The sequence below is a fragment of the Sciurus carolinensis genome, assembly GCF_902686445.1.
Source record: "Sciurus carolinensis chromosome 14 unlocalized genomic scaffold, mSciCar1.2 scaffold_124_arrow_ctg1, whole genome shotgun sequence".
NCBI lineage: Eukaryota > Metazoa > Chordata > Mammalia > Rodentia > Sciuridae > Sciurus > Sciurus carolinensis.
Genome location: NW_025920109.1, coordinates 109687 through 136873, shown reverse-complemented (window position 1 = coordinate 136873; position 27187 = coordinate 109687). Strand labels below are relative to the sequence as shown.

Below are 27187 nucleotides of genomic sequence, written 5' to 3'. Positions count from 1 at the left end.
AACACAAGTAATCTCAATTCTACTATGCCTGCCAGAGGTAAAGTGTAAACAGATTGCTAACTGACTTAGATTGTTCCTTTGGGGTCGATAACTGACATCTAACAAAAATCAAGTGTCCATTGGTGAAGAAAAAGGAATGGGAAGGCAGGTGTCATTCTTGGTAAGTAAACATATATGCTAAGAAATAAATCACTAGCCTGTTTAGAAAAAGATTATCTTTGATAGTCCAAAAAATGGGAAGGTATTTTTAAAAATACCATCTAACTGGACATGATATAAAGCAGGACAAATAAAATTCTTACTTCCTTCAGATGGAGCAGTAAGAAGATTAAAAATATCCAAAGGAGATAAATCAGTGTACAATTTCTTGAACAAATAACCATAATATTTTGACATATTCAAGAAAAGAGGGCTTTTTATCATATGTTTTATGATTACATAAAACACACACACACACACACACACACAAACATAACAGGGTTCTAACCCATCAGTGCTAAATCACTAAGCCTCATTCCTAGCCCTTTACACTTTACATTTTGATACAGGGTCTCCCTAAGTTGCTTAGCACCTTGTAAGTTTCTGAGGCTGGTCTTGAACTTGCAATCCTTCTGCCTCAGCCTCCACAGCCACTGGGATCACAGGCCTGTGTCACCACCCCTGGCTGAGTAGATATTATGTATAGGACAGCTTTTTGTGAAGAACAAACTGCAATATCAGGGAAATTATAGCAAAATATCTAAAAACATGATCAAATAAATAAAATGAATACTGATATTGGCCCTGAGTATCTCTTATTCATTGCTTATGGAAATAACAAATAGCATAGCCCCTTTGGAAGATATTTGGGCAGTTTCTGGCAATAGAGAAATATAATTACCATTTTATCCACTCAAGCTTGTTATGAACCCATATTTGTCAAACTTGTGTCCACACAAAAAACTGCATGATTATGGCAATTTTACTATAATTGCCAAAACTTAGAAGCAATGAAGTTCTTCGATAAATAAATAGATATTCAAACAGTGATATATTGAAACACTGGAATAATACTCATTGCTAAAATAATATTCATGCATTTTACCAAGTAAAATAAATCAATCTGAAAAGACTGGCTACTGGATGACCCTTCTATATGCATTTTCACCCTCAAAATACATACAAACCTGCTTCACCTATGAGACAGGCAGACCTATGGCATTGCTCTCCTCTGAGGGTGCCCAGAATGCAGGAGGAGTTCAATACACACATGTTCTGTAAGTGATAATCCTAGAGGGTCTCTGATCTCCTGAGATCACTGACAGAAGAGTACTTGGGAAGAATGAGCTCAGCACTCACAGTGGATAGCACCTACAGATGCACATTCCTATTTGGAATTTGCCTCCCCCAAACTTCCTCCCCAGTAGATTGAAACAATGGACTAGTATTCACTACTAAAATGACATTCATGCATTTTACCAAGTGAAAGTGGTAACCATAAAATGGGAGTGAAGTGCCAGAAAATTTGATTTTATTGTTCCACATGAATGCTAGTCAATTTTCCAAGTGGGAACCCTGAAAATGATAATTGAATGTTGTCTTATCTTGTCTAGGTTCATCCCTTCTAGTGGTTTCCTGCTGGTAAACAACTGAAAGCACAAAAGGCACAGAATAGGAGGCAGTGGAGTGCAGCGTGGTGTGCACTTGCCACTCCCAGGCACTGCCTGCGTGGAAGGTTCCACTGGTCTATATGCAGACAGATGACATGAATATAAGGGCCTTTGTTTTCCCTTAAGCAGGTTGGCTCAGGAAGTGTGGTGAGCAGAGTCAAGGAGTGGCTTGGCATCAGTGACCCAGCTCCACAGTTTGGGTTCTTGGTTGACTGCTGTGGCTGTGTGCACGTAAGGACATAGCACTATAACCTTCAGTTACCACTCCTGCTCTGGGAAAGTGGCCAGCAGAGCTTGTCCTTCGTGAGAAATTTCTGGGCAATCAGAAGCAGTCTTGAATAGCACACTAACATAAGAAATCCTGTCTGAGATGATGTGGTTTTCTGTTGTATTTTGCCTTCTTGGAGGAAGTTATCATATTCCATTAGTGATGACTTGGGATACTGCATAGAGAAAAGATGTGACTAGTGAATATAACAGGTGACCCTCCTGCAACTGCTTTGAATTGTGAGAGTAGCTGGAGAGGTCATTTTGTCATGATCACTCACCCATAAATACCTGCAATGCTCCCCAACACCCAGCTTCTTCACCTCCTCTGGGCAGATGATGGAGAGAATGGAAGGAATGGAGAGGTGACAAGGACACAAGGGGAGATCACCACAGAACTGGACTTCTGGCCCTGCAGAGTGGAGACAAAAGGCCCATTTGCATTTCACAGGTTTTCCACACTCAGGAGGCCAAAGTTGAGGAGTGATGCCTCTGTCTGCACCACAGTCTCAACAGCTTTCTGTCTTCATGATTTCTGCATAGTGGCCAAAGTACCCAGGGGTACTCAGTTTCCTAACTGTCAGATGTGGTCAGTGAGACAAAAACCAAGAGCTCAAGATGGCATCTGTACATCCTGGGGGGGTGTGCAATTGACATCTGTGCCACTGGAGACCCCTGAGACCAGTTTAAGCTGCAGAAGGGCCATGTCAAGGGTCACCATTTGTCTTCCCTGGGCTCAAGCCCTATCTGTTAATATAGAATTCCAATTATCCACAAAAGTATTAACTTTCTTGTCCTGATATACTCAGGGGATGAGTTTTTACACACAGTATTGAATCTGCTGGTATCTCTGTGGTGTGCCCTAGGCACACCATGCAACAGGAGTCAAGTTGTCCCTGTAGGACACCACTGTCTCCCAGAGCCTCTGCTGCCCCCTACCTCACTGCCTTGGTCTGCTTATGGGCTCAGTGGAGGACTCTGCCACCTCCCATAGAGGAATGGGTCCAATGTGTCTATTCTGAGTGCAGGACTGTGCTGAATCTAAGGACAAGCTCTCTGTCAGGTCATGCTGTAATAAAATCATCTGCACTGGCTGGTGCCTTGCTGTCATGCTAAATGTTATTCATTAGTGTTGAAGGAAAGCCATTTCTCTCCTATTATGCAGAGATAGGGACATGGAGGTGTGCTCCCTGATAAGTCAGTCAGTGACAGGTATCACCAGGTACTGCGCGTTGTCTTATACATTGAAGTTGCTTAAAGTTTAATTAATAACTTTAAAATGTTACAGAAAAATGTTAAATTAGGAAAATGGTCTGCTAAGTTAAATGCAGCTCTGAATTCATAAACATAATAAAAAATAAATAACACATAGAAAGTTAATATTTATGCATATAGATGAACATATGCCTTTCTGTTTCTTTATTTCCTTAGAATTGTCGCCTGGCAAAGTACCTGCACTACTTTTGAGACTTCCTATAGACAGATGCCACCTAGTGTGCACTGTACAGGCTGCTCTAGAGCTATTCAATTAACATGCTGTTAGTGTTTAAAAAAGGAGAACCCAAAACACTAGCTTAAGAGTAGTGCATCTGTAAATTGGTGCAACCACTCTGGAAAGCAGTATGGAGACTTCAGAAAAGTTGGAATTGAACCACCACTTAACTCCTCAGCCTATACCCGAAGGACTAAAAATCAGCATACTACAGTGATGCAGTCACATTAATATTTATATCAGCTCAATTCACAATAGATAAACTGTGGAACCAACCTAGATGCCCTTCAATAGATGAGTGGATAAAGAAGTGGTGTTGTACATATATACAACAGAATATTAATCTTAAAGAAGAATGAAATTATAGCATTTGCAGGTAATTGGTGGAGTAGAAAAATATCATGCAAAGTGAAATAAGCCAATCCCCAAAAAACAAAGGCCAAATGTTTGCTCTGATATGTGGATTTTGATCCATAATGGGGGGGGAGGGAAGAATGTAGAAAATTTGGATTGTGCAGAGGGGAGGAAAAAGAGGGGAGGAAGCATGGGGGTGGGAAAGATGGTGGAATGAGATGGATATTATTACCCTATGTACATGTATGATTGTATGAATGAGGTGACTCTGCATCATGTACAGAGAAAATGAAAAGTTTTGCTCCATTTGTGTACAATGAGTCAAAATGCATTCTGCCATCATGTATAACTATAACAAATAATAAAATAATAAATAAAAAAGACTAGTGCATCCCAACTAGGAATACCATTTGAAGGCTTAAATTATAACCTTTAAGTTGACTATGGCAGGAGACAGGAAAACAGCAACAGTGCTTCCTCTCAGCACCACCCCCACACACCATTGGCAGGGTCTGCATGGGGTAGGTTATGGTCAACACTGGTGATCACAGCATGCCAGTTGTGGAGCTGCAAAATACCAGCATCTTTACCTCAGAGGTTTTATTATCCCTGTTGCTCTAAGATGAGATAAATAAAATTTCAAGGTGTAACTTGTTTATAGTTACATATCTAATAAGCCTTCAAATCATATTCAGAGCCAGAGGGATCCAATCCCCATGTCTGGGGGCTTCTAAAAGGCCTACTCTTTGGGCTTTCCAAGTAAGGGCAACGGTGGAGGATGCCTCTGGTTACATGAAGTTTCTGCTCTTTCCTCCCTCCTCTTCCTCTCTGTCTTTCCTTCCCTTCTGGCTTCTCTTCTCTTTCCCTCCCTTCTTTCCTTGGTGAGGCCAGAGGGCAAAAGACACATTTGAGGGTAATAAGATATATACTTGCTTTCCAGCAATAAGCTTGGATTGGAGAAGATGAGACACTAGGGGTAGGAAAAGTGAATTGAAATGGCCAAATAGTCAATTATCAGAAAGTAATTTACCTGTCCTGGAAGGGTCTTGGAGATTCATGGGTTTTGGCAATTTATAGCAAACACCAACATATAGGACTTCTTGTGAAACATACAATGGAAAATGCAGAAGACTCCCCTGCTGGAGGATATTTGCCATTGAGCTAACTTACTCCATCCATTGCTGCCTTTCCCGAACTTCATAGCATAGATCCATACATTAATTTCAATGCACGCAGCATTCATAATGTACTGTCTTTGCACTGCTCTTCGAATTGTTTCCTGTGTAAAAATTCCAGCAGAGCAGTCTTGTTCTTCCCTGGGAATGGCCTTGCTATTTAAACACACACTTTTCTGTGGTCCCCAGAGCAAAAAGCAGGCTTCTGATGCACTCGCAGAGCAGAATTTTCATGAGGGGGCTTCTTGATGCACTTGCAGAGACAGAGTGGAATTATATCATATGATGGTATTTCATGCATTATTCAATAACACTTACATTACTCTTTTGATTTCCACTTACCCAAAACAGATGCTTTCTTGCTATTAATTCTAATAGCAACACCCAGACTTTCTGAGCTGTATTGGAGGCATTTTTTAAATTTCAGCAGGACCTGCCATTTTATTTTACTTACTGGACCATATTCAAACACCTCTGTGCTGTGTGAGAGGTTCATATGCTCCTGAGACACTCTACTGCATGGGAGGACAAACTTTCTAAAAGGCAAACAGGGTCTGGCAGGGACGAAGTGCCAGGGAACTGTGGTTATGTAAGTGGTAAGCTGCACTTGGCTAGAGGGCATTGCTGTTTCTCCTCCCCACTGTCGCCTCTGGTCCCAAAGCATACCTCGCTTGGTTTGGGACTCAGACATCCAGAGTCCACAGTGGGAGGAGCCACATGCGAGCTTTCCCAGGCTGCCGGCGTTTTTTGCGCATGCCCAGCTCTCAGGTGGTGCAGGGGCTGGACAGGCAGATGCACAGCGCAGGTCTGGAGCCGCCCACTCGGCATGCGCCAGCGTTCTAGAGGCCTCGGCTTCGTGTAGGGTGTTGGTATCTGGTTGCTTCAGAGCTGGCGGAGACGCGCTGCCTGCACCATGTGCCACTATGTTCGCCTGGCTGCTGCCCTGCCCTGCCTTCGGGGAAGATCACAGCCCTTCCCTTCGGGTCAGGTGGACACCCTGTACTTGGGGAAGACCGCCCTCAGGAAAGGCAACGTCCCTCCAGTAAGGTCGGTGCCCCGGGGTAACGCCGCCTACCGCTACCCTCAGGTAAGACCGCCTCCATAAGGCTGCTGCCCTAGGGGAAGTCTGCCTCCCGCTCCCCGCCCCTGTCAGACGCTGCCCTTGGGGAAGGCCGCCTCCCTCGGGTAGGCCGCCCTCCAGTAAGGCCTCCACCCTGGGCAGGGACTCAGGTTGGTGTGTCCTGGGATGGCGGGAGCTCCATCTTAGATCGACCCCAGGGTTCTGGGCCTGAGGTCGGGCATCTGGGACAGGGAGGCCTCAGGGGTTGGGCACAGATGGACAGGAGGCCAGGGACTCCCTGTGCTCGACCCATCCCGTGGCAGCGACTGCCATCAGTGATGCACCCTCTCTTGGTAAGGTTGCCACCTTCGGGTCAGGGCAAGGCAAGGCGGGGCGGGGTGGGGCATTACGGGAAGGCAGCTCAGGGGTGTCAACAATGACCTTTTCCCCATCCAGTGGCATGCTTTTTCACTCTTAATGGTATTTTATAATTGATTTTGAAGGGTGTGCACACATAGAATGGTGTGCATCTAAGAACAGAGCTCAGTGAAACATCACTAGCCTGGATATGCTTGAATAAACTGACCAAGAAACAGAGTATTGACAGAAAACTCACCACACTTGTTGGTACCTTCTGATACACAAAGGATTTCAGTGTGCTCTGCTAAATCAGTCTTTTCCTTTAATTTTTGTTTTTCTTTGTAAGCTTGACAAATCTTTTCTAAGTCCATTACGATATGGCCTTACATTTTCTTTTAAAAATCTTTACTGTTTCACTTTGTGAAGTTTTAAGTCCATAATTCTTCTAGGATCATTTATTGGACAACCCTTATCCATGGGGGATTTTATTTTTTAGAGATTTTTTAATTGTCAATGGGTTCATTTATTTACCTGTGGTTCTGAATATCTATCCCAGGGCCTCACACATGCCAGGCAAGTGTGTTCCCACTAACCACAACTCCAGCCCTGTAGGAGATACCATCATTGGGCTCTAAACATATTGCTTTTCCTCAGTGAAGCACATTTGATTGTTTGCTTTATTAAAGGAGATTACTTGCAACTCTTGTTTGGCTTCTCCCTATTGCCAGATCCACTGCTGGTTGTGCTTAGGGATCATTAGGAAGTAAAATGGATTCCTTGGAAACAAGCACTGTGATACTGCTGCAGATGGCCATGTAACCAAGATGGATACCGATTGACAGGGGCAGGGGAGCTTCTTGTATAGCTTGGGCATGCTGGACACAGGGATGCACAGCCTATGCAGGAAGAGCAGGCTGGTACCTGATTTCATCATGTTATGCAGCGTGACACAGGATTTGAAATTCATGAATTGTTTATTCTGGACTCTTGTTTAATATTTTTGGATCCTATTTGACTATGGGTCATGAGCTTGGAAAGATAGTACCTAATGGAAGAGAACAACTGTATATACTGTGAGGTACAAATAAAAACATTATTTTAGATCAACCTAGACCTTTTCACTGAAGAAACAATGCTCTCCTCAGTGACACCATTTTATCCATTAACCATACATATGTGGGTCTATTTCCAGACTGAGTAGATAGAAGAGTTACACTGCTCCAACCATTTAATTATGCTGGAACTAATGACAAACTATATTGAATAATATAATTTTATGATAAGCTTTTACTTCCAAGAATGGCAATCTTCCAACTTTGTTTTTGTTCTTCAAGATTGTCTTTACTCTTCTTGCTTCTGTTAATTTCCACAGAAATTATAGAATTAACTTGCCCATTTTTTTAAAAATGCTCTTGGGGTTGGACAGGGATTACATTGAATCCAACATAAATTGGGGATGAACTGAAATCATGATATACTGAAAAATTTATTCTATGAATATTTTACATCTTCATTTATTTAGATCTTTTTAACTTTCTCAATATTTCTTTGTTTTGTATGGGTTTTACTTTTCTTTTGTAAGACTTATCCCAAGGATTTCCTATTTCATTTTATTGAAATGGTTTTTATTTTTTGTTTTTATTTCCTAATTATTTGTTACTTGTTTAGAACAATTGATTTTCGAATAGTAACCTCACAAGATTTCCCTCAAACACAATTATGTCTTTGCAAATAATATTTTTTTACCTTTTCAGTCATTATACCTATATATTTTTTCTATGAGTCTTATTAATGCAAATTCATACTTCTTGGCACCTTTTAATTAGTCTGTGATATTCTGCTTAATTTGAAGAAATCAGTAGAAATGCCTACTATGAATTTTCCATGAAAATGTTAGAACATATAAATGGTTTCCTTAGACTCAAGGTCTCATAATCTCCATTTCTTTTTCTGTATAATTCATTGTTGAGGACTCAGACTATATTTGTGGGTGTACCTATTCTTTCAAAATTGGTTTCTTATCTTGTGACAACTTGCATTGAGAATTTATAACTGGAAAATATGAAAGACTGTGCTTGTTGGACAGAATTTGGGAATCTGCAGTTCTCTTATTTGTTTTTGTTTTTGTTTTTTTCCTGAAATCTGAAATTTCAATGAATTTATCCCAAATGTAATTCCATAACTGAATCTGGATCTGTAAATTCAGATCCTGTAAAGGTATTTTAATAATCTGAAAACCTGAGATATGATTTGGAAAGTATTTGTGCACTGATAAATTTCCCTGTTGAGGAGTGGGAAGTATCTGGAGGTTTGAAACAACAGTTTGATTGAATAGAACAATAAATGCCAAGGTGAATGCATTCTTTTTTCACTTTCTTTCTCAACTACTATAAAAATATAGAAAACAGAGATCATGTTTCTCCTTAACATTTCAGAGTTCTGTAGACAGGAGAATACAACCCAGTAGAGATCATTTCTGGAAACCTGGAGAAGATGTGTTGGCATTTTGTGGCATTTCTCTCAATGACATGTAAAGCATGTCATGGCAGTGTCACAGTGAAGTGCCATGATAAAGCCCAAATACTGTGCCTTCTGGGGAAACTCAGAAAAGGGACCATTTGCCGTACACACACAGAGGGTCATATTTATTATGAAGCCTTTACTTTTATCTCCAAATGCTGCCTGGGCTGTGAGTACTTTGCAGTGGAGAAATGCACAATGCTAGGTGCAAATCTAACATGATTTATGTAATACAAATAACATGTAGAAGAGTGTCATACACTTAGGGACACTCATGCGTATATACCCTGCTGTGTGGCAGGATTTGAGTTGGTGAAGCTTCAGACTGACGGCAGGAGGCACTGTTGAGGGAGTCCAGAAAGCTCTGGGCTGGGAGTCAGATGGCTCCATCTTTACCTCTGCTTTGTCACTATCAGCACAGATATTATCTCCTTTATCCTCAAAAATGTGATATAGAAAGTATCATCTACATTCACTGGATGATAAATTTGATGTTCCAATAAATTCGACTGTCTGTTCCAGATGATTTAGCTAGGATTACTGAAGATAATCCTTGTACACTTGGTATCAAATGCAATGATTTATTTTAAGCCACACTTGTACTTTAAATCAAACCTTACATATCCCTCCATCCTACACTTGCACAGTTATTATTATGACATAAACATTGCTCTCTATTTTTATTATCATTAAAACATTTTGCTAGGCATGAGGTGCACATGATTGACTAAGGCAAGAGCATAGCAAGCTTGAGGCCAGTCTCACCAACTTATTGAAACCCTTTCTCAAAATGAAAAGTGAAAATGACCAGGGATATAAAGCACCCATGTATGCCTCAAAATAACCTAATCAGGGTCAGCTAATATTTCCATTCATTTAGGGAATTGTTGCTTTTTGGTTGTGGTTTTGCTGTTGTTGTTTTTGTTGTTCACTTTTCATTTTATTGATGCACTACAATTATACATAATAGTGAGATTTTTTGTTACATGTTTTTCATGCACACAATATTGCATTAAGGGGATTCTTTTCTTTTTCTTTTTCTTTCTTTCTTTCTTTTTTTTTTTGGTACTGGGGATTGAGCCCAGGACACTTTTCTCCTGAGCTACATCCCCAGTCCTATTTTATGTGAGACAGTTACTAGCTAATTTGCTAATGGTCTTGTTCACATGCTGAGCATGGCCTTGAACTTGGTAATCCTCCTCCCTCCACTTCCCAAGTTGTGGGGATTACAGATGTGCACTACACCCAACTAAGGGGATTCTTCATTGGGTTTTGCAGTATGTTTTTTCATTGTGGCAACTCAATAAAATCTTCAGTTTGTGTAATTGTCCTGTATACCCACATCTGGATCATTGGGATGAGCACCTTCCTTCTAATTATAGAGTCATGATTTTATTCAGTTTATAATTCAGTAAATTCTCAAATGCACACAGAATTCACACAAATCTGTTGTGCTGTTCTGGCATCACAAAAGAGACAACATCAGTTTGGGTACCTGTAGACTTGATTTCAGATATTACCTCTCCATCAATTACTAAGTTATCTGATGATAGGTATAATACATATCCTTAAAGGTAATATTAGATGATAATATCTACATGTTGTGAATATTATTATTTTGTAAGGATCAGCTCACCTCATAATCATAGAACGAAGGGATTTTTTTTTTCCTGACTGATCATTAGCCTATCTCACGGATGACTGCCTCCTGATTCCAACAGATCTTTTCCTCTGTCCCTTCTCCCCAGTCCTCTCCCTGCTCTTCCTCCTTCTTCTCCTCCCTTTTATCTTAAACTTTATTGTGGTAACACATTTCCTATCATACCTACCTCTGAACTCCTTTTATGTGTGTAATACACATTCTTGTTACCCTCCATATGGTTTCACACAGCAGGTCTTTAGGGTTCATTCACCTTGTTTGAAAAGTTTTGCCTGTTGATCTTCCTTTTTCCGTTCCCCTCAGACTCTAGCAGTCACTATTTCATTCTTTGATTCAATGAATTTGATTCTTTTGTATTCCTCATAGAAGTGGAATTGTGGATGTTTTTCCTCTGTGTCTGACTTATTTCACTTAAAATAATAAAATTAATATAGGTTAACAATTATGCTCAAGCCTAAAAGTCTTTCTTCTGGATAATTCACCATACCTCACCTCTGCCACTTCTCCTTAGGAAGTGAGGCTCCGTTGACCAGGAGGGTAGTATGGGTGGTTCTGTGTGTCTGCTCCAGGTTCCTTACACAACAGCTGTGTGGTAGACACCGTGTTTTCCGTAACAGGTCAGCAGACTCTGCACACATCCATCTCCACTTGATACCATGTATTCTTACAAAGGAATTTTTGGCTTTTATGGTGATCTGGTTGTATTCTACATCCTCTGGAGCACTTAAATTTGGGCACTTCTGGTCACTGGAAATTTGAATTTTAGATATTTTTGAAAGCACTTAGTTATAGTTATTTGGGGAGCTCACTCATCTTCTTCTATCAGCATAATTTCTAATTCTCTAGGTTTTCATCTTATTTGAAAGATTTCTGACTCTTGAATTATCTCTTCTTCCAGAATCATTTTCTTTTCCTTTTTACTGGAAGGAATGGCATTTCCCTTCCCTTGGGTGTTCTTGCATCTGGTCTTCTACATACAAGAACTCATGAGCAACCAGATGCAATCTGTTTTCATGAGCAGGCCATCATATTTACACTGATGTTTATTCAAGAACACTTGAAGGTCTCTGTTGAGCAGTATTACTAAGGATTTAATCATCTTTTAGAGGTGGAGTTAGTAACATTTCCTCTGGATTTTTCCATCTAAAACCTCTGCATTTTTCTTTGGAAAGCATTGAATAAATATCTCTCATAGACTTGCTGTTGGTTAAACTCTTTGGTCTTCATGGATCCTGCCAAGAAAATATTTATCTTAACTTCATACAGAGAGTGATCTGCATTAATTATGAGTGAGGTAGCTATATGTAGAAAACTTGTGTTGAAAGGGCCACATTCAGGGGCACTTCCAATTAAAACCATGCGAGAGCAGAAATAAGGATAAACTTGTCCATTTGTGTGAAATCCAGTTGTATTTCTCCTCTTTTTATTTGTTCTGTGTGCCAAATGAGTGAGAAACTAATGGCAGAAAGCTATTTAGCATCTTTTTACTGGTGTGTGTTGGGGGAAGAGGGAGAGGAGAAAGTGGGGAGGGAGGGGGAGAGGGAAAGGCAGAGAGAGAAGAAGAAAGATAGAGAGTAGGGGGAGAGACAGACAGATACTGGGGATGGGTCATTTGGATATTCTTAGCTGGTCCTCTCACTCAGGCGCCCCTTCATTCAAGTCCTATCCAAAGACCTGTGGCATCTACAGTTCAGGGCACAGCTATGGCAAAGATAAGCAGATTCTGTGGCAAATAACTATTTGAAAAACCTTGTGATTTATCCATACTGGAAGCATATTTTGTATCTGGTAGTAAATTTTTCACATCAGCTGTTTTTTTAGGATTAGAAGACCATTGCAAATCTTGTTTCATCCCTCTCTGGGTATGCAGTGAAGTGCCAAGCAAAGCACAGATTAACATATGCTTACTTAGGATGAAGGGTGATTGTTTTTTCAAAAAAATGTTTTGTGCTACACAGTGAAATAGAATACACACAGTTAATGGATTCCATGGACAGACTGTTCCTGTTAGTGCCAACTGCTAACCCTAAACCTTTGGTCCCAGGTTCTCAAAGGCTTTGGCTAAAGCCAGATTACAAATACCAGAGAATGCTATTTTACCATGTTCTTAATTTGCCCAATCACTACAGTGCTGCATATGATTGTGCCATGGTGAGGAAGAAGCGGGGTGAAGTGCAGGCTCTGGGTGTCCCACTTAAGGAAAGGAAGTCCCTGCTCATGATGCTGCAGCACCACAGCCCAGACATGGACTGCAGGGGGTTCAGGGAAGGCAGGACCAGGACAGCAGCCTCTTGGTGACATGTGGTTGTGCTGATGCAGGTAGTGGGGACAGAGACCTGAGGGCATCTGCTCCTTGGCATCAAGAAGCAGTCTTGATGTTTGTACAGCCTGGGGTGGGTATGGCTGTAGAGACGTTTTTGGCATTTGGAAGAAATGGAAGAAATGGAATTTGGAAGAAAAAACAAGCATTGATTTCATTCAGCATTCACCTCCTGAGGATGCATACTTTTAATTAGCAACTAGGGGGTCTGCAGATAAGCATCATGGTCTCTGCCCTGAGTTCCTATGGGGGAACTAGATGGCCATGACTCTTTCTGACAAAAATAAAAGCCTTAAAGTTGAAGAGTGGTTTTTGTATGCAATATGATGAGTGTCTAATTGCTGAGGGATGCCTTCAGAGTATAGGTCTTATTTAAGCCTTAAAATATCTTTTTAATGCTCAAGTTATCTATAATGTTCATTATTGATTTTCATTAATTATTATTGTGTGTGTATGTACACATATATAGCTAAAACATTTATTTTTACTTGTTTATGAATATATATAGTCATTAATAGTATTATTTAGCCCCCAAAATATAATTAGTAATTTAGCCCACCCAAATGTAATTGGTAATAACAGCATAAACCAAGGCAGATGGTTTGTGACCTTAATATTGTCCATATTTTTTAATAAATACATATAGTAATGGACTGTAGAATTGACTTAAAGTCATCATTCTGCAGATTGCTTCAATGTGAAAATTGTATACAAAGTATATCACTGTGCCTATTATTCCTAAAATATATCATTGAAATTTATCTTCAGGTGCATGTTATAATTGGTAAATTAGCTTCTTCATTCTCCTCAAACACTGGTTGCATTCTTAGTGAAATGTGGTTATTTTGAAGCTTTAGAATCTGTTTCTCCCCAGCTCATAGCTAATCTCAGTGGATTTTTGTGGTCATATATCTATAGGAGTTGGAAAATAACTGATGACTTGGTGCAGGACACTGAAACTGGAGACATGCAAGTTTCGAAAATTACAAAAAAGCAAAATCAAACTAATGCTTAACTTAGCAATAGATGAAATGAGGTGTATGCATGTTCTAATAATTCTGAATGTGACTTTCTAAGGAATCAAAATATACTAAATAATCCTTTATTTGAAAAGAAATTATTATACAAAGGGCACCAGTATTCTTAGTTAATAGCTATTTATTAATAGCTATTATTTATTACAACTATAACTATTAAAATATGATAAATAGAATTATAGGAATAGCCTTTGGTCTTAATTTAAAAGATATAAAAGTATATTGACTGAGCACATATCTCAGATTAGATTTATTCTCTCTAGACTATCTTAGCTGTCTCAGGGCTCATCTATAAATTAGAATCATTCTCATCAATTTTTTATTTCCTTGAGATGGTCAGTTTTACTTGTTTTATGAAAATTACAGGTTGGATCTAGTCTTAGGGCGAGTCATTGAATCATGGCAAATAGAGTTGAAGTCAGCTCACCTAGCTAGCATTAATTAGCCAAATATTTAAGAAAATGAGTCTAATTTTGCATCAACATTTTCTCATAAGTCCTTGAGGCCAAAGGACTGTGTCTAGGTTGGTGTCTTCTCGCCTTTACTATAGCTGTTGATCATCCTGGATGCTTAATATCAGCCAGGTGAATACATTGCTGAAATGTATTTAGTTAAGCATTCAGTTATATGCACTGAAGAACACCTACGCAGGTTTACAAATGCTAATGATTATGTTTATATTTAGTATTGGAGCAACTACTGATGATAATGAATATAGTGAAATTTCAGCAGTAGTGACCATTATTTTTTAGTTTTTCATATATTCCAGGCACACACATTATATCCCTTATTCCATATTACCGTACTACAAAGTATGTATGATTATAGTCATAGTTTTACAGATGAGATCTTTGGGAATCAAAGAGATTCAATGCTGAAGGTAATGCAGCTTACAGGTGATAGAAATAAAATAATTAAGAAACAATTGGAAAGACAAGCAAAATAATTATTTTCCAGTTAGTCATGCTCTATAAACCAGATCTTCCCTGCCTCTGACTACCTTCAGAATGCAGATTGAGCAAAGTTTTCACAGCATCAAATAATTAAATCTAAGTTTCTAGAAATGGCAGGTCAGCCCTCTACACAAGTTACCACTAGCCCAAGAAGAAGCTGAGCTAGTGCCCAGCCCAGAAGAACTGCTTTCCATCTAGCCTCTCACATACTCTGGGTACCCCAGAGTTTTTACCTGGCCACATGTGTGCCAAATTGTATCTTCAGCTGGGACATTCAGATAATGCATGTATGCAGTGTCCATGAAGGCTAAGGTCATCTGGAAACATTTTCTTCTTTTTTATGGCATTTTCTTCTTTTTTTTCTCAAATGTCTGTCTCAAAGAGATGCAGGTGGGCATTTATAGGGATAGAAAAGAATGTGGACAAAACCACAAAAATGCACCTTCTTCACTGGGAATTCAAGCTTGTCACTATCAGGATGTAGGACAAGCACAGACTTTCCCAAGGCAGACAGGTACAATGAGAATCACTTCTAAGTGGAATTAACCAAGATAGTGCATAGATTTCTAACAATATGACCACATGCTCATGATTTGAGGATATCTGTCCCAGACATTGAAGTTCTAGGGATTGGATGATGTCTTTTAACAGATCATCTCTCAATGAATTGCAAATAAGGAATAAAACACTGCATTTTCAGAAATTTGAATGATGAATTCATTTTTCTGGGGGTTTTTATTCCTGGCAGAACTTGCAATTTCAAGAAGCCTGGGAAACTAAGTTGCCTATAAAAGTAAATTTGGTAGTTAAAGAAACAGAACTGAAATACAGTGATCATAAGATACAGTTACAAAGAAGGAACCTATTCAAAACATGTTGTGATTTTCAGAAGAATTTTTTAAAAGTTGTTTTTAAAACAGAATCGCTAATGTCAGGATATGGCAGTGTATTGGTATAGGATTACCAACTCGATACCTTGGACTAATGTAAACAAGCAGATATGAACTTTCATATAGGAGGAAAAGTTTTTTTAAAACTCTGTACACAAGGAGAGCACCCTGGTCCCCCCTCCCTCCTCACCCACACTAGAGATGCGCACAGGACAGAGAAAGGCCTGCACTGATCATAGTCCACTCTTGACCCAGTTCCTTGGCTGTGTCCCCACAGAGTGAACCCTCAGAATTGTCCCACCTTCCATCTTTATGGTACTAACAAAGTCCAGATTAGTTTGCTTGTTAGGTTTGTGCTGTGTTTTTTGTTTTTTATCTGCAGGATAAGGATCATCTTTTTCCATATTGCTTGATAACAGTGGTATTTCTGGTTCCTTTGTACGAATTCACTCTTTTCAAACATGTGTCCATGTTTTATGGTACATTGTAGCTGTACATAATGATGAGGTGTTGTTACATATTCATACATGCACACAATGTAACTATATAGTTTGGCTAAATTCACTCTTGAAAATATCCAAACTTAGGATAATAATAGTCTGTTAGTATTCTGAGCAATTTTTCCTGGGAGTGGCTGTGTTTGATAGACATCAGTCATGACACAGGTATGCTCAGGCTGTAGGTTGTAGAGTAGCATGTCAGAAAGGCAAGGACACAGAGTTGGAGCCAGGTGGCCCTGATCTACAGCTGTACCCTCTGCTGTGTAGTGGTGTGGTTTTTAGCAAGTCCTTAACTCCCTAGAATTGTGGTTTTTCTTCCATAAAATGAACCAGAAAAGACCTTTCCTATAGTTACTGTGAAGATTGATTGAAATAACATTTGGAACACCTTGCCAGGGACATACCATTCCATTGTCCTAAGAAGGATGGTTGAGACATACAGTCATGGGGTTGCTGGACCATCCTTATTTTGAAGATAAGGAGCCAGGACTCATGAGACTGAGGACCTGACCAGTGTCATCCATGAAGGCAGCACTGGGATCTGGAACTCATACCCTGTCCCACTCAGAAAAATAAAAACTAGTATTTACAAAAAAAAAAAAAAAAAAAAAAGGAAAGTGGCCCATCACAAAGATTTGTCAGGTTCAAAAGCAAACTGACATTTTTTTTCTCATGACCATTATGAAAGTCAGGGAACTATTTGGGAATGTGGAAATTTGGTTTGTAGTGTGAAGAACACCCCCAGAAACCAGCACATGAGACACACCTAGGCACCTCTGTAGATGGGCATCTCTTTTCCTGAAGATTAATTATACATATTTTTCTGTAGCAAAACAGTTGAACCAAACAATTGTGTAAACTGGAAATGACGCTGAATGCCAGCAGTGAGCAGCCTACAATGAAGTGCATTGCCCTGCCAGTGTGCCTGCTGGTCATGCTGCCCTCTCTGGTATTCTGCACTTAGTAGACATACTTTAAACTATGTAGCTTAGCAGCAGAGGTCAGTACTGCTATCTACAGCATTCTCAGTCAGCCCAAATATGTGTACTCAGGTAAAATGTCCATCAATCATCACTGGACACCTGGGGTAACTAAGAGGAGTGAGAGAATGGATAAATGAATTAAGCATGTTCACTGAAAGTGCTTTTATCTGTAATTCATCTGGTAAAATTATCATATTAAAATTGTCATATTTAAAATTTATCTTAATAGCCAGCCATGATACTGAGAAAAGCTCCATTTGCATTGTGGAATATGTTTAATAGAGTATTGAAACCTGGAGTCCCCTGGTGTGAACTTGGAGGCAATAGGCCCATCCTACCTAATATTCATGCCTCATATCCAGACCCTTTTCTAGGAACTAAAGTGTTAAATTTTTCAGTTTACACTGAACAGATCCCAACAGAAGACAGTACCCTACAATCAGCATTAGTTAGAGGTTCCAGTGACAATTGTGACTGAATTCTTCCCTTCCTCCAAAAATGCCTGAACCACAGTATGGGAGTGGGAAATACAAACTAATCAGCCCCTCTGTAGACTGCTATAGACACCATGTGGAGGGTGTTCTGTGATCATGTACAGCTCTGGAGGAAGAAAGGCACACAGTACTAGTGTCAGGGCTGTGGGAAGAGGTGTTTGCCAGGAATACCATGTGCCTTTTTGTCTGATTTAAATTCTTACAAACATTTTCTCTGACAAGGACCCTCAAAAATACATCGCCATTGTCTTCCTTCCTGGTAATTATCTTTCTAAACCAACACTGCACTGCCAGGATCAAGTAAATATTGCCCTGGTTACTAAAGGCTGGCTGTTTTGTACCCTCTTGTGTACTGGAACCACCCATGAACTCTGGTCACGGCATCCTGAGATGGTCACAGCCTCAGTGGGTGCATGTACCCTGGAGTTGGATCTGAACTGTCACCCTCCCTGCTGGCTCTGGCTATGTTGGGCAACTGGCTCCTGGGGCCTGTTTGGCCACAGATACCCTGATGCACAGAACCCAAGGTAGCTATGGACCAGGTACAGCTACCTCATATCTGCATTCTCCAGTCAGTCCTGCACTTGTCTCATTTATGTGTCACACATGTTTGTGCAAATACTGAACCAGGAACCATGTCACTATTAAGCCTACCCTCTGATCTCCTATTGTCCTGTTTGGGTTCTCCTGAATGTGGAATTTTACTTTGCAATCACAAAAATAAACAGGAAACTCAAAAGCTTCAGAGTTCTTTTAGTTTTCATCTTTATGTTGATGTATTTTATTATCTTAGAATATACCACAGTCTCTCAGAGTACATCTGAGAAAAGTAGAGAATATAAACCAAATAAGCTTTGAAAGTTTATTGCCATGCCAACAACAGCCTGACGGACATTTCCATCACAATATAAGTCTTACGTACATTTAGTTCTTCTGATTGGCTAAGATGTGGGGATACATAGAACAAGTTCAGTAACAATCATTCCACATCCATAACTCTACTTTTGTTAAGTATCATCTTGTCTTGGTCAGCAACCCAGAGGCACTTAGTTCTTAATATGCTGAAAATTATAATTGTTTGTATAAAGACAATTTTAGAATATTAAGCTCTAAGTTTTATTTTAAGAGCATATATATTTTTCTCTCTAATGTTTATAAAATTAATAATGACCCCATATTACATATATTAAGTATGTGTATGTGTATACATGTGCATGTGCGTGCACACACATATGCACAGGGCTATGTATTTGTGTGTGTATATATATATATGTGTGTGTGCTTGTGTGTGTGTGTGTGTGTGTGTGTGATATTTTTAATTCTTGATTTTCAATTACTGGTGTTCTTTTTCCCCAGAAAAAATGATAAAGCCTGTGGGTAAGAATCTTCATTCAACTGCAGAAGAAAACTTCCCTCAGAAAGACCAATACCCTTCTTATCAAGAGCTGGTAGTCACATCTCTAATACACTTGGAGAGATTTGAAAAAAATCCATCTGTTGAGACCATAAGTGGAAATCTGAATGACAGTGGCATCCAGTCTTTATCAGCAGAGAGTGATGACGATAGCTTTATGTTTTCTTCTGATGATGAAAGCGACAATGTGAATGATTCCCAGGCCCACTCTGCTCTTCCGGTGACAGCAGAAGTAACTCTGAAAGGGCAGAGAATGGGTAGGAAAGTGGCCCCAACTGTTCAGAAGACACCAGACCTCATAGAGACCCAAAGTACATGTTAGCAGGTAAAAAAGATCTATTGGAAGTTCCTGAAATGAACACCGAAGGTGATAGATTTGTCCCTTGTAAGAAGAGAGGTGATTCCAACCCAGATTGAGGACAACCACAGAATGCTCATATGGAGCCCTTGGATGGTACAGCTGAGCCTTCCTTCCCTGAGACCAAGAAGGACCACTGGGAGAGCATGGCCACAATTGCAGAAGAGCCCAGTGATCTGGAGAAAGACCAGGGGAACCTAAGTTTGCATGTGCAAATCATTGCTCTGCAGGTTGAGCGAGACTCAGTTTTCCACAGTACCTGCAAAGAGCTGGGCAGATCTCAGCTGGTGCACCTGATGGGGGTAAGGCAGCAAACCAGAACTATTGACATGGATGGAAGACAAGTCATCTTTTATAACAAATGTAAGAAAACATCTTTTCATTCATTTTAGAAGAGCATTTTCTTAAGGTTAAGAGGTTATATTTTATTATTTCTTCCAGATGCTTTTTGACAACTTAATGCAATTTGAAAGTCAGTTTATGCTGGGCATGGTGGCACATGCCTGTAATTTCAGTGGCTCAGGAGACTGAGGCAGGAGGATCTCAAGTTCAAAGCCAGCCTCAGCAATAGCAAGGTGCTAATCCACTCAGTGAGACCCAGTCTCTAAATAAAATATAAAATAGGGCTGGGGATGTGGCTCAGTGGTCAATGTCCCTGAGTTCAATCCATGGTACCAAAAAAAAGGCAATTCATAAACGGGAAATAATTATTTTTATCCCTACTCTTCACATTTTTAAATCTTGTTAGTTTTGCAGTAACTTAAACACGAAAAAATATTCATTGCATGTATTTTTTAAATGTAATTACTTTTTAAAGTAGATCACACCTTCAGAAACTACTTTATTGGATATTGTTAGAAATAAAATAGTACTTGTTGCATTTCAGATTATTTTAATTATCAAATCAAGTCCAGAAATTTAATTTTTATTCCCTGCCCTCCTCCAATATCTTCTGGTTGCCTTTGAGCTTCAAAATGATGTCAAGTTACTTTTCAACTAGGCAGGATGCTCTGATCCTTCTTGGATCAAACTGGGTGTAGTGGGTTTATGCAGTCTTACTTGCCCTCTAATGCAGGGCCACAAATATCTGGGTCAGACTTGAATTAACAGACTGAATACATTTTGGGAAGACTTTAAAATTGGTCCTGTGTCTTTAAGAAAATTGAGTCTGCTTCCCATGAAGTATTCTGCCAGTTTTTTCATCAGGGTCTTGCACCAGATCAGCCCAGTTGATTTCAACAGTTATGTGGAATTTCCCAGGATTCCCTCAGTGCCTACAAGTCCCATTCAAGATAGTTATTTTCAGAAGCCAGATTCAGAACTCCATGGTTTGAATTTTTTTTATAAATCTTAGGTAATACTGAGACTCAGAATTAGGGGAATAATATCTTAGGGAAAATCAAGATCCTAGATCTAAAGGGCTTAAAAGAATCCTATATTAGTATGGTTTAGAAGTTATAATTGTGGGGATTTATGCATAAATGAATTGTATATTTTTAAATTTAATTCCATTTGAGTGCTCACCTGCAATCTTGAAAAATAATGTCTTTCATCTGAGAGCTGAGAAAACAAAAGACTAAAACAATGTCATGAAGTAAGGAGCATGATCATAATGCTAGGCAAACATCCTACAGAGGGTGGAAGTAGGAACAGAATTCTAGTGACTGATGTGGGTTTCTGGACAGACATTGTGTTCAGTTCTGTGCACTACCATTAATATGCTGCTTTTTTAAAAAATTGCCTGTTTTCTTTAATGAGCTACAACTCTGACAAAACATGTCAGATGACAAAAAAATTAAATCCAAATTTTCCAAATCTGTAATTTCCTTTTTTTATTGTAAACAAATGAGATACATGTTGTTTCTCTGTTTGTACATGGAGTAAAGGCATACCATTTGTTTAATCATAAATTTACATAGGGTAATGTTGGTTGATTCATTCTGTTACTTTTTCTCTTCCCCCCATCCCTCCCACCCCTCTTTTCCCTCTGTACAGTCCTTCCTTCCTCCATTCTTGCCCCCCTCCCTAACCCTTACTCTAACCCTAAAACTAACCCCTCCCACGCCCCATTATGTGTCATCATCCACTTATCAGCGAGATCATTCGTCCTTTGGTTTTTTGAGATTGGCTTATCTCACTTAGCATGATATTCTCCAATTTTATCCATTTGCCTGCAAATGCCATAATTTTATCATTCTTTATGGCTGAGTAATATTCCATTGTGTGTATATATATATATATATATATATATATATCACAGTTTCTTCATCCATTCATCAATTGAAGGGCATCTAGGTTGGTTCCACACTCTGGCTATTGTGAATTGAGCAGCTATGAACATTGATGTGGCTGTATCTCTGTAGTATGCTGATTGTAAGTCCTTTGGGTATAGGCCAAGGAGTGGGATAGCTGGGGCAAATGGTGGTGCCATTCCAAATTTTCTAAGGAATCTCCATACTGCTTTCCAGAGTGGCTGCACTAATTTGCAAGCCCACCAACAATGTATGAGTGTACATTTTTCCCCACATCCTCGCCTACACCTGTTGTTGCTTACATTCTTTTTTTTTTAAAGAATTTTACAGATTTTATCGACAGTCTTTATAATAGAGATGAGTAATGAAAACAAATTAAGAAGGCAATAAAAGCAAATAGATTAAATTATACATTTTAGTACATAAGCAAAAGTGGCGATGTTTTATGCACTAAAACAACAGACAACATTTCATGTAAATGAAAGTAGAAATATTCAATTGTTTAAAATCATAATTGATGCTTTTTATGACACTACTGAGATATAACTTTGAAGAACAATATAAAGAGCTAAATATTCTGAGTCTTTCACTTTCTTTGATATTTTTCACTTATCATTATGAACTATATTTTGGAATTTTTTTTATTGTAAACAAATGGGATACATGTTTCTCTGTTTGTACACGGCGTAAAGGCATACCATTTGTGTAATCATAAATTTACATAGGGTAATGTTGTTTGATTCATTCTGTTATTTTTTCCCTTCCCCACATCCCTCCCACCCCTCTTTTCCCTCTATACAGTCCTTCCTTCCTCCATTCTTGCCCCTCTCCCTAAACATAACTCTAACCCAAACACTAACCCCTCCCACCCCCCATATGTGTCATCATCCACTTATTAGCAATATCATTCTTCCTTTGGTTTTGAGATTGGCTTATCTCACTTAGCATGATATTCTTCAGTTTCATCCATTTGCCTGCAAATGCCATAATTTTATCTTTCTTTATGGCTGAGTAATATTCCATTGTATATATATACCACAGTTTCTTTATCCATTCATCAATTGAAGGAATTCTAGGTTGGTTCCACACTCTGGCTATTGTGAACTGAGCAGCTATGAACACTGATGTGGCTGTATCTCTGTAATATGCTGATTTTAAATCCTTTGGGTATAGGCCAAGGAGTGGGATAGCTGGGTCAAATGGTGGTTCCATTCCAAGCTTTCTGAGGAATCTCCATACTGCTTTCCAGAGTGGCTGCACTAATTTGCAGCCCCACCAGCAATGTATGAGTGAACCTTTCTCCCCACATCCTCGCCAGCACCTGTTGTTGCTTGTATTCTTGATAATCGCCATTCTAATTGGGGTGAGATGGAATCTTAGGGTGGTTTTGATTTGCATTTCTCTTATTACTAGAGATGTTGAACATTTTTCCATATGTTTGTTGATTGCTTGTAGATCTTCTTCTGTGAAGTGTCTATTCTTTTCCTTAGCCCATTTGTCAATTGGATTATTTGCATTCTTGATGTAGATTTTTTGAGTTCTTTATAGATTCTGGAGATTAGTGCTCTATCTGAAGTATGATTGGCAAAGAGTTTCTCCCACTCTGTAGGCTCTTTCTTCACATTGCTGATAGTTTCCTTTGCTGAGAGAAAGATTTTTAGTTTGAATCTATCCCAGTTATTAATTCTTGCTTTTATTTCTTGTGCTATGTGTGTCCTGTTGAGGAAGTCTGTTCCTAAGCCGACATGTTGAAGCTCTGGACCTACTTTTTCTTCTATAAGATGCAAGGTCTCTGGTCTGATTCCGAGATCCTTAATCCATTTTGAGTTTAGTTTCATGCATGGTGAGAGATATGGGTTTAGTTTCATTCTGTTGCATATGGATTTCCAATTTTCCCAGCACCATTTGTTGAAGAGGCTATCTTTTCTCCATGGCATATTTTTGGCCCCTTTGTCTAGTATGAGAAAATTGTATTTATTTGGGTTTGTGTCCGTGTCCTCTATTCTGTACCATTGATCCACCTTTCTATTTTGGTACCAATACCATTCCATTTTGTTACTATTGCTTTGTAGTAGAGTTGAAGATCTGGTATTGCGATACCCCCTGCTTCACTCTTTCTGACAAGGATTGCTTTAGCTATTCTGGTTTTTTTATTCTTCCAGATGAATTTCATAATTTCTTGCTCTGATTCTGTAAGGTACATCATTGGGATTTTAATTGGAATTGCGTTGAATCTGTATAGCACTTTTGGTAGTATGGCAATTTGGACAATATTAATTCTTCCTATCCAAGAACATGGAAGATCTTTCCAACTTCTAAGGTTTTCTTTAATTTCTTTCTTTAGTGTTCTGTACTTCTCATTGTAGAGGTCTTTCACCTCTTTTGTGAGATTGATTCCCAAGTATTTTATTTTTTTCAAAGCTATTGTGAATGGTGTAGTTTTCCTAATTTCTCTTTCTGAAAATTCATCACTTATGTATAAAAATGCATTAGATTTATGTGCATTGATCTTATATCCCGCTACTTTACTGAATTCACTTATGAGATCTAAAAGTTTTCTGGTGGGATTTCCTGGTTCCTCTAAGTATACAATCATATCATCAGCAAATAGGGAGAGTTTGAGTTCTTCTTTTCCTATTCGTATCCCTTTAAATTCTTTGGTCTGTCTAATTTCTCTAGCTAGAGTTTCAAGGATGAAATTGAATAGAAATGGTGAAAGAGGGCATCCCTGCCTTGTTCCAGTTTTTAGAGGGAATGCTTTCAGTTTTTCACCATTTAGAATGATATTAGCCATGGGCTTAGCGTAGATGGCCTTTACAATGTTAAGGAATGTTCCCACTATCCCTATTTTTTCTAGTGTTTTGAGCATGAAGGGGTGCTGTATTTTATCAAATGCTTTTTCTGCATCTATCGAAATAATCATGTGATTCTTGACTTTAAGTCTATTGATATGGTGAATGACATTTATTGATTTCCTGATGTTGAACCAACCTTGCATCCCTGGGATGAAACCCACTTGATCATGGTGCAATATCTTTTTCATATGTTTTTGTATGCGATTTGCTCAACTTTTGTTGAGAATTTTTGTGTCGATGTTCATTAAGGATATTGGTCTGAAATTTTCTTTCCTCGATGTTTCTCTTTCTTGTTTAGGTATCAGGGTAATATTGGCTTCATAGAATGAGTTTGGGAGGGTTCCCTCCTCTTCTATTTTATGGAATACTTTGAGAAGTATTGGAATGAGCTCTTCTTTAAAATTTTTGTAGAACTCGGCTGAGTACCCATCTGGTCCTGGACTTTTCTTTGTTGGTAGGCTTTTGATGACTTCTTCTATTTCATTACTTGAAATTGGTCTATTTAAATTTTGTATGTCCTCCTCGTTCAGTTAAGGCAATTCATATTTCTCTAGAAACCTCTTGATGACTTCAAAATTTTCTATTTTGTTGGAGTATAGATTTTCAAAATAGCTTCTATTTATGTTTTGTATTTCAGTCGTGTCTGTTGTGATATTTCCTTGTTCATTCCAAATTTTAGTGATTTGGGTTTTCTCTCGTCTTCTCTTTGTTAGTGTGGCTAAAGGTTTATGAATTTTTTTTATTTTTTCAAAGAACCAACTGTTTATTCTGTCAATTTTTTGTATTGTTTCTTTTGTTTCAATTTCGTTGATTTCAGCTCTGAGTTTAACTATTTCCTGTCTTCTACTACTTTTGGTGTTGGTCTGTTCTTCTTTTTCTAGGGCATTGAGCTGTTGTGTTAGGTCATTTATTTTTTGAGTTTTATTTCTTTTTTTAAATGTGCTCAATGAAATAAATCTTCCTCTAATTACTGCTTTCATAGTGTCCAAGAGATTTTGATATGATGTTTCTTTGTTCTCGTTTACTTCTAAGAATTTTGTAATTTCCTTCCTAATATCTTCTGTTATCCATTTTTCATATAATAGCATATTGTTTAATCTCGAGGTATTGGAGTAGTTTCTGTTTTTTACTCTTTCATTTATTTCTAACTTCAATCTATTATGATCTGATAGAATACAAGGTAGTGCCTCGATCTTCTTGTATTTGCTGACATTAACTTTGTGGCATAATATATGGTCTATTTTAGAGAAGGATTAATGTGCTGCTGAGAAGAAAGTGTATTCGCTCTTGGTGGATGGTATATTCTATAAATGTCTGTTAAGTCTAAATTATTGATTGTGTTATTGAGATCTATGGTTTCTTTGTTCAATTTTTTTTTGGAAGATCTCTCCAGTGGTGAGAGAGGCGTGTTAAAATCACCTAGTATTATTGTTTTATGGTCTATTTGGTTTCTAAAATTGAGAAGGATTTGTTTAACATACATGGATGAGCCACTGTTTGGGGCATAGATGTTTATGATTGTTATATCTTGCTGATTAATGCTTCCCTTAAGCAGTGTGATATGTCCTTCTTTATCCCTTCTGACTAACATTGGCTTGAAGTCCACATTATCTGAAATGAGGATGGATACTCCAGCTTTTTTGCTGAGTCCATGTGCATGGTATGTTTTTCCCCATCCTTTCACCTTTATTCTATGGGTATCTCTTTCTATGAGGTGAGTCTCTTGCAGGCAACATATTGTTGGATCTTTCTTTTTAATCCAATCTGCCAGTCTATGTCTTTTGATTGATGAATACAGGCCATTAACATTCAAAGTTATTATTGAGATATGATTTGTATTCCTGGTCATTTGGTTCATATTTAAAATTTTATTTATTTATTTATTTATTTATTTATTTATTTATTTTTTGACACATCTTGGTTCCTCCTTTATTTGACAGTTCCTTTAGGATAATTCCACCCTTTGCTGATTTGCTTCTTTGTTTCTTATATCTTCCTCATGAAATATTTTGCTGAGAATGTTCTGTAATGCTGGCTTTCTTTTTGTAAATTCTTTTAGCTTTTGTTTATCATGGAATGATTTTATTTCATCGTCAATTTGAAGGTAAGTTTTGCTGGGTATAAGATTCTTGGTTGGCATCCATTTTCTTTCAGAGCTTGAAAAATGTTGTTCCAGGCCCTTCTAGCTTTTAGGGTCTGGATTGAAAAATCTGCTGATATCCGTATTGGTTTCCCCCTGAATGTAATTTGATTCTTTTCTCTCAAAGCCTTTAAAATTCTGTATTTATTTTGTATGTTCGGTATTTTCATTATAATGTGCCTTGATGTGGGTCTGTTGTAATTTTGTGTATTTGGAGACCTATAAGCCTCTTGGACTTGATTTTCCATTTCATTCTTCAGATTTGGGAAATTTTCTGATATTATTTCATTGAATAGATTGTTCATTCCTTTGGTTTGTTTCTCTAAGCCTTCCTCAATCCCAATAATTCTCAAATTTGGCCTTTTCATGATATCCCATACTTCTTGCAGATTCTGTTCATGATTTCTTACCATCTTCTCTGTTTGTTCAACTGTGTTTTCGAGGATAAATATTT

General features: G+C 38.5%; 1 pseudogene; it reads left to right on the top strand.

The window, feature by feature from the left end:
• Nucleotides 1–5850: 5850 nt before the first annotated feature.
• The window catches only part of LOC124973316 (suppression of tumorigenicity 18 protein-like), a 79882-nt pseudogene continuing 58545 nt past the window's right edge, over nucleotides 5851–27187 (top strand).